This window comes from Rhea americana, unplaced genomic scaffold, assembly GCF_003343005.1.
Source record: "Rhea americana isolate MKP2758 unplaced genomic scaffold, rheAme1 scaffold_53, whole genome shotgun sequence".
Taxonomy (NCBI): domain Eukaryota; kingdom Metazoa; phylum Chordata; class Aves; order Rheiformes; family Rheidae; genus Rhea; species Rhea americana.
In genome coordinates, this window is record NW_028186679.1 from 1,159,370 (window position 1) to 1,169,030 (window position 9,661).

The window sequence follows — 9,661 nt, forward strand, 5'->3', positions numbered from 1 at the left end:
TTTTTTTTGGGGGGGGGGGGGGATACTCGAAACACATCCCGTATAGCTGCAAACGAAGTGATTGCACAACTGCTGAGTGAGAGCCGAAGGGAGCTGCAGGCCCCGGGCAGCTCCCGCAGCCGGGGACGTGCCGCCAACGCGGTCTGCGGGGCCACGCGTCGCTCGCTCGGCGGCTCCGGGAGGGCAGGGAGCAGCGCGCGGGGCCTCACCCAGAGGTGCCCTGGCGAGTATCGTTCGCACCCGGCAGGGCCGGGAGCAGCGTGGCCCCGCTCACGCTCGCCGTGGGCTTCCTTGCTCTCTGCTGGGGCCCCACACCGGGGCGGCCGCCTGTCTTAGCTGGAGAGGGGCTGGTCAGTGCGATTGCTGCGTGGAAGGAAGCGAGAAGGAAAGCAAGGCTTGCTGAAGAAGGGTTTTGTTAGGAAGCAAAGGCAGATGATTTAGTTAGCCTGCTGAGTGCAGATYTTGGGATGCTGCCGGGCAGGACAACGGTCCCTGCAGCGAGGGTGCAAAGGCAGCCTCTCCCAGGAGGAGCTGCTCCAGCCGGGGGGGACACGAAGCAGTGCTGCTCCTGGGCAGGGAAAGGACATGTACCCCACGTACCACACACCACCTCATGCTGCTCCCCTTCCCAGGGAGRCTCAAAAGTCTGTAGAGATACAGATCACCCTCCCCGCTCTCCTATGAGCAAGGGGCTCCAAAGGACCATGCGGGGATTTTTCTTCCAGCAGGGATCCCAACCCAATCTGGGAGTCGAACGCCTTCCCTGGGTAACRGCATTCACTGGGCTTCACGGGGACGCGCCTCGGGACAGCAGCGTGCCGGGCCGCGGCAAGGCCTTGCCGTTGGCCAGCCTCCGCGAGCAGCCGAGCCCCGGGCGAAGCACAAGGACGGGCAGAGCGAGGAGGCGCAGGGCCACCCTGCCTGTGCTGCCCGTCACCGCGGCTGAGAAGGCTCCTTCTATCTCGCGGAGTCCTCCCAGGTCTTCTCAGATGGCTGCTGCCCCACAGACGCAAGCAGAAGCGGGGCAAGAGAAAGCTTACAAAGGACGTGCTATCTCCCCGCGCACAATCTCCGTCTCGGGTAGATTAGCAATGCAAACAAGGAAAGGCTGCTTGGAACCAGCCAGAGACTTTGGCAAACCCACGTGTTTGTGCCTGCTACCTTCACTGGAGAGAATGGACATGATTATGTCCTTTCCAAGTATTCTGAGCATTTTTACAGTTATCTGCCACCTGGTTCCAGGCCTGTGGGGTCCATCCAAGGGAGGACAAACTCACCATGACTACTTAGAGCTGCTCCGTGGGATAAGGACCTTAAAAAGCTGAATCTTTTAAGTAGAAAATCATATTCCTTGGCCAGTTTGTAAGTGTTCGTTGTGAACTATCTAGTGCTGCTGCCAAGTAGAATTACCTTAACTGAGACATTATGGCTCAACCCATGGAGAATCTCCCACATAAACACAGGCAGGAAGCAAATCACCTTCTTTTGGAGAGAGCACTTCCAGCAGGGCTTGGTCCCTTTGCAGGGTATTGGCTGTGATAACATTAAAAAAGGTCTCATAGTTGAATTCACTGATCTGTAAGAGGGTCAGCAGCCTTCAAGGATGTCTTCTTTAAGGGCTCCAACTTCTTCAATACAAACAGCAGTGTCATTCATGCGCTGCAAGAGGCCATCTGTGCTTTCTTGCACCCATGCATCCTGACCAGCATCCTGAGCAGGACTAGCAAACTTGATGCAAGCTGCCTGAGGAAGAGCCAGAAGCCTCTGAAAGCAGACCCTATCCTTTCTGCTGCACATCTCCATTTAACTCCCACCAGAGGTCTGGGAGTGTATCCAGAACAGGTGACCTCAGACCAAGGGCTGTGAASAAGCCAAGTCTGCCCAGTGCCAGGCCCACCCATTCCATGCTCCCCTTACGGCAGAGGCATGCGGCTCTTCAGGAAAAGCCTACTAGCTGACAGGCAAGACGCTCAGCAGAAATCTTGCCCAAAACACCTTCCTGCTATGGTTTTCTGTACTAATTTGCAACAGACTCCTTGCTTGTACTCAGCTGGGATGCAGGGGAGATGCACTATCCCTGTGTCTCTCACCTTTGATATTCGTCACCTCTAATTTATGACACACCAGGCTGCCATGGGACTCTGTGGGCAGGTGATTCAAGTCAGTGTATCCATCTGGCAGATGCTGCGCAGACCAGCTGGTCATCATTCCCCCCACATTTCCTTCCTTGCTGAACTCGTAAAAAGGAAATGTAGGCAAACAGTGGATGCTACAGCCTGTTAAATGAGGCTAAATCTGATGGGGAAGGTGAAGACCCAGTCTGAGGAGATCTGGGTGACCTCTGTTGCACCCTGGGAAGCATCATCCCTTCTCGCAGGTTTACAGAGCCTGTCTCTGAACTGCTTTTTGAGAGAGGACGGCAGCCCTGACTGCTGCCCCACGACTCCAGGACCTACGGGGAGGCCCCGCCAGGAGCGGCTGAGCAACTGCGGGGCAGCAGCACACGTTCGGACCGCCTCTCGGGAAAGAGGCAGGGACGCTGCCCGAAACGGCTGCGAGCCCAGCTGGGGGCACCGCCGAGGCGGCGGCGCGGCGCCCGAGGACCCCRCAGCTCCGGGTACTCCAGCACCGCTTGCCACCGGCACGTCTCGCACGGGAGGGGAGTGCGCGCGAAGGGTGCGGCGTGCGCCGCCGTGACCCTGCTTCGTGCCTGCATTTATTCCCAGTATTTACACTGGCAGCCGGGCTGAGTAACTCCATACAGTTTTGCTACTCTGTAGAAAGGCTGCAAGGTGACTGGCACCTAAATTTGTTGACAGCTTTGAAGGAAACAATTTAATTATGCAAACCTGAAAGCCAGATCTGTCCTCGTGCCCTGGAGCAGCATCCCCATTGCCAGCGGCTGGACGCCCCGGGGCTTCGGAGGGCAGCGCGGGTCCCAGTCCAGCAAACGCTTAGCGTATGCTTGATATTACCCAAACGAGGAATTCTAGCAAAGCCAAGGGGATAGCCAACGTTTATGCGTACAATCAAATGTGCAATTTAGATCTGAGCACTTCGTCATTTTCTTGGACTGCGCTTAAAAAAAAAAAAGAAAGAAAGAAAGATGAAAACCCACAAGTCAAATTTAACCTAGCAGAATGATTTATTAAGAAAAACACTGAAGGATTTTTGAAGTAGTGAAAAGGATGAAATAGTCTGAATAGAATAGAAATTGACACAATTTTTTACCACAATGCAAAAGGAACTTGAACTATTCTAATAAGAGTTTGCTTTAATGTTCATGCATGTCTTCACATCCTGCTTTTGGCAATGGCCAGAAAAGAACTACCGAAGTACTGTGAGAAAAGCTGTTCTCATGTTATTTCTGGCCCTGCTGTAATGCATGAAATCAGGACATCTCATGAGAGAGACTGATATTCAAGATTTTCAGTCTATTTTTCAGACAAAAAAGGTCTGAATAAATATCTAAACTCCTGGTTTTAGTCATGGCTAAATCTCAAGCAACAGGAAAAGTATCCCTGAGGTCACAAGTCAAATAGTCACAACACAGAAGAAAAGATAATAGTTATATGCAAATAACTTGGAGCAAAAAATGTGCACAGCTAATATTCCTATGATATGCCAGGGTGAATGGTTCCTTATTCTCAGTAGCTCTTAATACCATCAAGGGATTTCTGAAGTTTATTCGTACAGTGGATGGGTGTTGGGATTAAGCCTAAAGTGCTTGAAGATACCAACAAGTGTCCTAGGGTTAGCACCACGTATCTGCATGGCTCTACTCTGCCTAAAAGTCTTTCCTCATAAATACCTTCAGGATATAAACAAATGCAGAGTTCTATGGGCTATATGGTTTCTGGCGCCTCTGCCAACTCTGAATAAATACTCTGTGTGTGTAGCCAAGGTCTTGGRGAATTATTTCCTGAGAGCTACTTTAGAACCAGAAGGAATTAATGAAGATGTGCCAGCTATTTCCTACCTTGGCTTGCGTGCCTCCGTCTCACCAATGGGAAATAGTAACAATTTGTACAAGAGTTTTACTGCTACACTTCACGTTTTGCATCCTGAGGAATTCGCATATCAGAATATGGAGGCACAAATGGAAAAACACAAATAGAACATGAACTTGTTGCAGCTCCTTGGGTGTTGTCGTTTGAGGCTGGCAGTAGCTATCAAAGCCAAAATGCATTTTGAGTCTCTCCTCTATTAGTATAGTAATTTATGTGGTTAAAAAAGTATTTTACAGAGCTTTAATTTAGTTCTACTAAAATGAGATAACACAACTATCAGCATTTGTTAAATAGCTTAATTTGATCTGCCTGGCTTCTTATCTGTTTGAATAAACACATATTTATTATTACTGGAAAACTTTAAGAAAACATACAAGTCTTAAGAGACTTTTAAATGATGAATTATGTAAAAGTTAGAGCTACTACGGAGACATTTTTATATGACTGCATGGAATAGGGAAGGTGATTTTCRCATTAGGGCCAAAAACATTAATTGAAAATTATGTTTAGAAAATCTTCCCATAACCTTACTTTGTCCTCAAACCTCCTCAGGCTTCCTCTGCAGGAAATCAGCCCTGTGCTGGGAGTCTCCGAGCAGCACCAAGGAGAAGGGGATGCTGAAGTCCCGGGGAGAGCTTTCCCCAGGCTGCTCAGGCAGCCGACCCCGTGCAGCTTTCGTAGCAACTGGCTGTGACTTTGGGGTTTTCCTTCAGGACACAAAATCAACTCAAAAATTGTTGCCTAGACAACGCTGCTGACTCTGCTGGTCCTCTCCAGGAGCACACCTCTACCGGGGGGACTCCTGGGCAGCGAGTCACTGAGGCGGACTGAGCTGCTCAAGGTTTCAYGCAGTGTAAGCAGCCGCGAGGCTGAGGATGTTTCTGAGCTTTTTATGCACTAACTGGAGGACCATCAAACTTAAGCACATTAAGACTATTTCTGTCTGTTTAAAATCCTCAAAGTCAGAATACATTGAGTATCCTCTCTGCCCTGCCTCCAGAAAACGCCTCGGGTTTGGGGTTGAAAGTGAGCGCGTTCTGGGCTGACACGCCGCGAGCTGCTACCYCGAGCAGAGCTTCGTCAGTGCAAAGCGGAGAGGAAACGTTTCTGCGAGTATTATTAACATGTCAGTAGCACTGATAGATTCCAACTGAGATCAAGCCCTGCTGTAATCGCTACGTGCCAAAAGCAGCGGAGGAAACCGGGAAAGGAGAGGAAGTGTTATTATTCCCACGTTGCAGCTGCAGAAGAGAGGCTCGGAGACTGTGAAATCCCTGCGATCACTCGAAAACGCGTGCGGCTGAAGTGGGAAACCGAGTCACGACCTTGCATTCACTGCTTCTCGCCTGTTGTCCCACTCACATCTCTCCTCCTTGCCAGGGCTGTGGGTTTTGCTTAAATTTGTTAGTCATTCGAGGGTGCTCAAGCTTTTGGACTGGTAGAGTAAGACCCAGGGGGACGGGTGGCAGGCAGAGACTGGGAGTTATTGCAGCTCCTTCACTCACATACGGGCATATGTGCTTATTCTTCTCCTRCCCAGAAAAGACAGACTGGAGCAAAAATTGCTCGCAGTTTGAACCACATTATATGTGATTATTTAAAATGCTAGATGGACCTCTATATCCCTAATGCTGAAGCTGTAACATTGGTGGTGGGAGTTACTCTAAAAATACCTGACTTTATACTTTCCAGTAATGCTGGATGGGAAAACAGGAACAAATAGTAGGAGATTTAGTAACACAGTATGTGATGTTTATTTTTGCACAGGTGGCTGAAGAAAAAATATAATTATAATAATAAAAATTGTTAGTATCAACTGTTCAACATTTATCCTTAACTTTGCAAAGCAGTGATAGGAAATTTCTGCAATGTGGCTTCTAACCATTAATGTTAAATTCAAACAAATCCACATTCTTTTTTCAAATGTAGAGCAGACATCAGCCATTTACATTCAATGAAACTGAATCGTTCTCTAACGAGCAAAAGCAGTACAGTGAATTTCCTCAGAGAATAATAAATACCCACTGTAAAACTCAATTAAAATAAACTTTATTATGAAAAGAACAAAATATATAAAAACATAGCAAAATTACCAAGGCTGATATATCAATACATTGCTTATAATTAAGAAAATCATCCACTTCTGAGCTGAGTTTCCTGTTTGTAAGGAAACAAAGGTTCAAGTGCATATCTAAGGCTACATCCTCTGACTTTGAATCTCTCATGGTTAAGGAAAACGGAGTTTGCGGGCCTCCGCAGGGCTGCTGCCYGGGCCGGGTGCCCGGCTCCCCAGCGGCAAAGGGGCAGCGCTGCCTCCGGCTGCCGTTCGTCCGGCTCCTCCATGAACCCGCCAGCTCTCCCCAGCAAACCACAGGGAAACAGGGGCTTACAGTGCTTTTCCTACTACATCTCACCTCTGAAACCATTAGCCAGTGTTTCCAGGTCACACCATGGCTCAGAGGCATCTCCTGCCTTTGCACAGAGCTTGGTGCGGTTCTCGTTTTCGGCGTTCACATCTCACAGACTTTACATCTCTCTGCAGCCTTCGGCTGCCTTCACACAGCAAATATCTCACAATAAATATCTTTGCTGGATGTAAATGATAAAGAAATATCTGAGGTATGCTGGGTGGTACACCGGCCCACGTGCAGCTGCGCTTTATAACCTTCTCTCTCAATCTGGTCTTGCCGGGCCTGGAAGTGAAATGCAGCATGTGGTTAATGGTTACATCTCGCAGGCTTTAGGATATCCTCCCCGTTCGGTCTTTTTGCTGTTGTCTTCCTTGCTCCCCACGTTCATGGCCCCGCGGTTTGATAGYGTTACCGGCTGCAGCATCCGCAGCAAAGCCGACCTAGGAATGGTCACATGTGATGCTGGTGTGTTCTTTTCCTGACTGCAGGTTTCCACGTCAACATACCCTCTTACCACTTCATCCAAATACCCATTAAAAAGGAAAGCAAGCCTGCATTTCGTCTTTCAGGCTGTTCCTTTGCTTCCTTCATGAGATCCTCCAAACCCCCATTTCTCCACAGCTCTTTGCACACAAGAAGGCCTGTAATTAGGTGGTAACTCCAGAGCCTATCTTTGCTTTCGAGTAGCCTAACATAGTCGTTTCCCCTCATAGGTGTTGTATGTCGAGCATGACAACCCCACTGCCCCCAGACATGGATCTCAGCCTTGGAGGGAGCTCATCTGCTGTCCCGAGGCCGGGGCCGCCCCTGCCACTGTGCTTCTGCTGCTTGCAACACCTCCTACACACCGGTCCTGTGAAATAGCCAAATGGGTGGGTATTTCTTCCATGCTTAGGAATATGTCTCACAATACACGGGTATGTTACGAGACCTAGCTCCACCCCTACTTTATCTCCTCTGTGCTTTGGAGGCTGCTGGACAGGAGCAGGAAGAGCCCCTGCCGCGGTCGTGGCCCTGCTATGCTCTGGCTGCACACATGAGCCGAGAAGACCCAGCGGGCACCACTGGAGCACTCTYGGCCAGGCAGGATTGTCCTTGTCTACGTGCACCTCCGAACTACGCGCAGGGCTGCTCCAGCTGCCACCAGAGATGCCAACAGTTCTCCACAGCTGTTCYCTGAGAGCACAGATATTTGTAGTGTAGTTAAGACTTTGTTTTACATAAGTCTAAACAATTCCTCACCTATCTGACTTCAATGACAACTATATCACAGAGTGTACCAAGGAGATTTGGAAATTCTTTGAATTTCAAACATATATGTTAACTATTAAGGAATCCACAGCTGGAGGGGTGGTTGTGAGAAYGCAGCTCCAAGGAAATGTTTTCTGAAAGCATTTAAAAATTAACCAGAGCACAACCTGAGGGACAAAAGCAACATTTTGCTGGAAGTGGGAGTGCAGCCTGGAACTGAAGACTGTATTTAGGAGCGTAGATGGGGCTCTAAGGAAACTGTTTTCGGAGTGCCTCCTCCTCCTCACAGGAGAAAGGGGAATGGGAGAAGAAGAGAGCCAAGGCCTGCCCTYGCCATGTCAGCCGTGCCTCTGGGAGGAGACCATCCCTGCAGTGGGGGCTCTGAACGGRCCCAGGAGAGCCTTAGGAGCAAATCCTCCTCTCAGCCTCACAGCAGGGTTGATTTTTTTTTTTCTGGCTTCTCCAGCGACATTGATTATTTCGGACCCAGTGCCCTACTTTCAGGCCCTTTCTGCTCGATATCCTTTGGAAAGATGCCTTCCTGCCACTTTCTGGCATGCCAGTCTGGCCTGCCACTGTCTGACGCTGGGCACAGGGGCGAGGGCTGGGAGATGGGTCTGTAGGGACTGGCGAGGAGCTTCAAGCACCAGYCGGTGCCCCTGCTCACTCTGTGCCCAGCTGCATGGCGGGGTGCACAGGGAGCCCCAGTGCTCCCAGCCGGCCCGTGCTGCACTGTCCTCGAGGGAGCTGGCTGCAGCCTGCGGTATGTGGGCAGCAGCTATTGACTTACTTTTCCATGCATGGCTGGGTAAGTAACCTTAATTAAAAACATGAAGTCCACAGTTTGTATCACATTCGCAATGTTAAACAATCTCTGGAAATGGAAGCCCTGTTTTCATTTAAGCTTTTCAACTGTGATCTAAGTAATAAAATATGGAGGGGGCGGGCATGTGTGAGATTTACAYGTGATGATTTGGGAGATCTCGCTGCCTTACAGGCTCGTATGGYGCCACGATGCCAACGGCTCCTGCCGGTGCCTCGCCGCGCTTCGCAGCACCTGCCCCACACAGCCGTTGTTTTTTTCCAGAGCCGCTTTCCAAATGCTGATTTCTGCCTTGGGCTGCTCTTGCTGTGATTTATTCTGGGTGCAACCTGCTTGCCTGGCTCCCTGCGCCCTGCCTGGCCGTGGGCAGGTGGGCAGGCGGGCAGCTTGCACCCCYGGGGCTCCCTGGGGACCACAGAGGTGGCCCCGAGGACAGGATGGGGCTTTGCAAGTGCAACCAATGCTCCCCTGAGCCTGTGCTCAAGAGGCATTGGCCAGAGACAAGGCAAGGATTTGCTCTGCCTAGACAAGCCCCAGCTGGAGAACCCCACGTTGCCTCGCGACCCAGCACTATTGGAAGGAAGGGGTCCCCTCGCGGGCCCCAGCACCCTCGTGGGCAGCGTGGGCACGGAGTGGTGCCTGAGGGACAGTCTGAGTGTGCAGGAAGGGGGCTGTGCGTTTTCACAGGACAGGTGCTAAGGGTCTCCCCTTCCAAGCCACTCGCGTGCCACCACGCACGAACGAGCGTCGGTCACAGCACGGGGTGCAGAGAGGCGGGGAAGCCCTGCCGAGGGCACCTGAGCCCCCAGAAACCTGCTGCGCCCGGGGCTGTGCCTGTGCCTCGGGGCCGGGGCAGCCGCAGCCTGCTCCTGCCCCACCGGCCGGCCTCGTCCTGGCCACACACGAGGGGCTGGGAAGGAGAAGCGGGAAGGCAACCGGAGGGGATGTTTGCGTGGAAGCAGCTGAGATTGCCCTCCCATCTCGCTGGACTGAGCGGGAGCCCTCGGGAGCTCGGCTTTTAGCGATGAAGCCTCTCGCTTTCTCTGTGCCCTTTTGCTGTAATACAGTTACAACAGTATTTCCCAGGTCATAAACAGTTCAGCTGGGCGCAGCAATCATTGGAGCTGCGTGTTTTGCAGCAAGCCTCTAATAAGCACATTAGCATG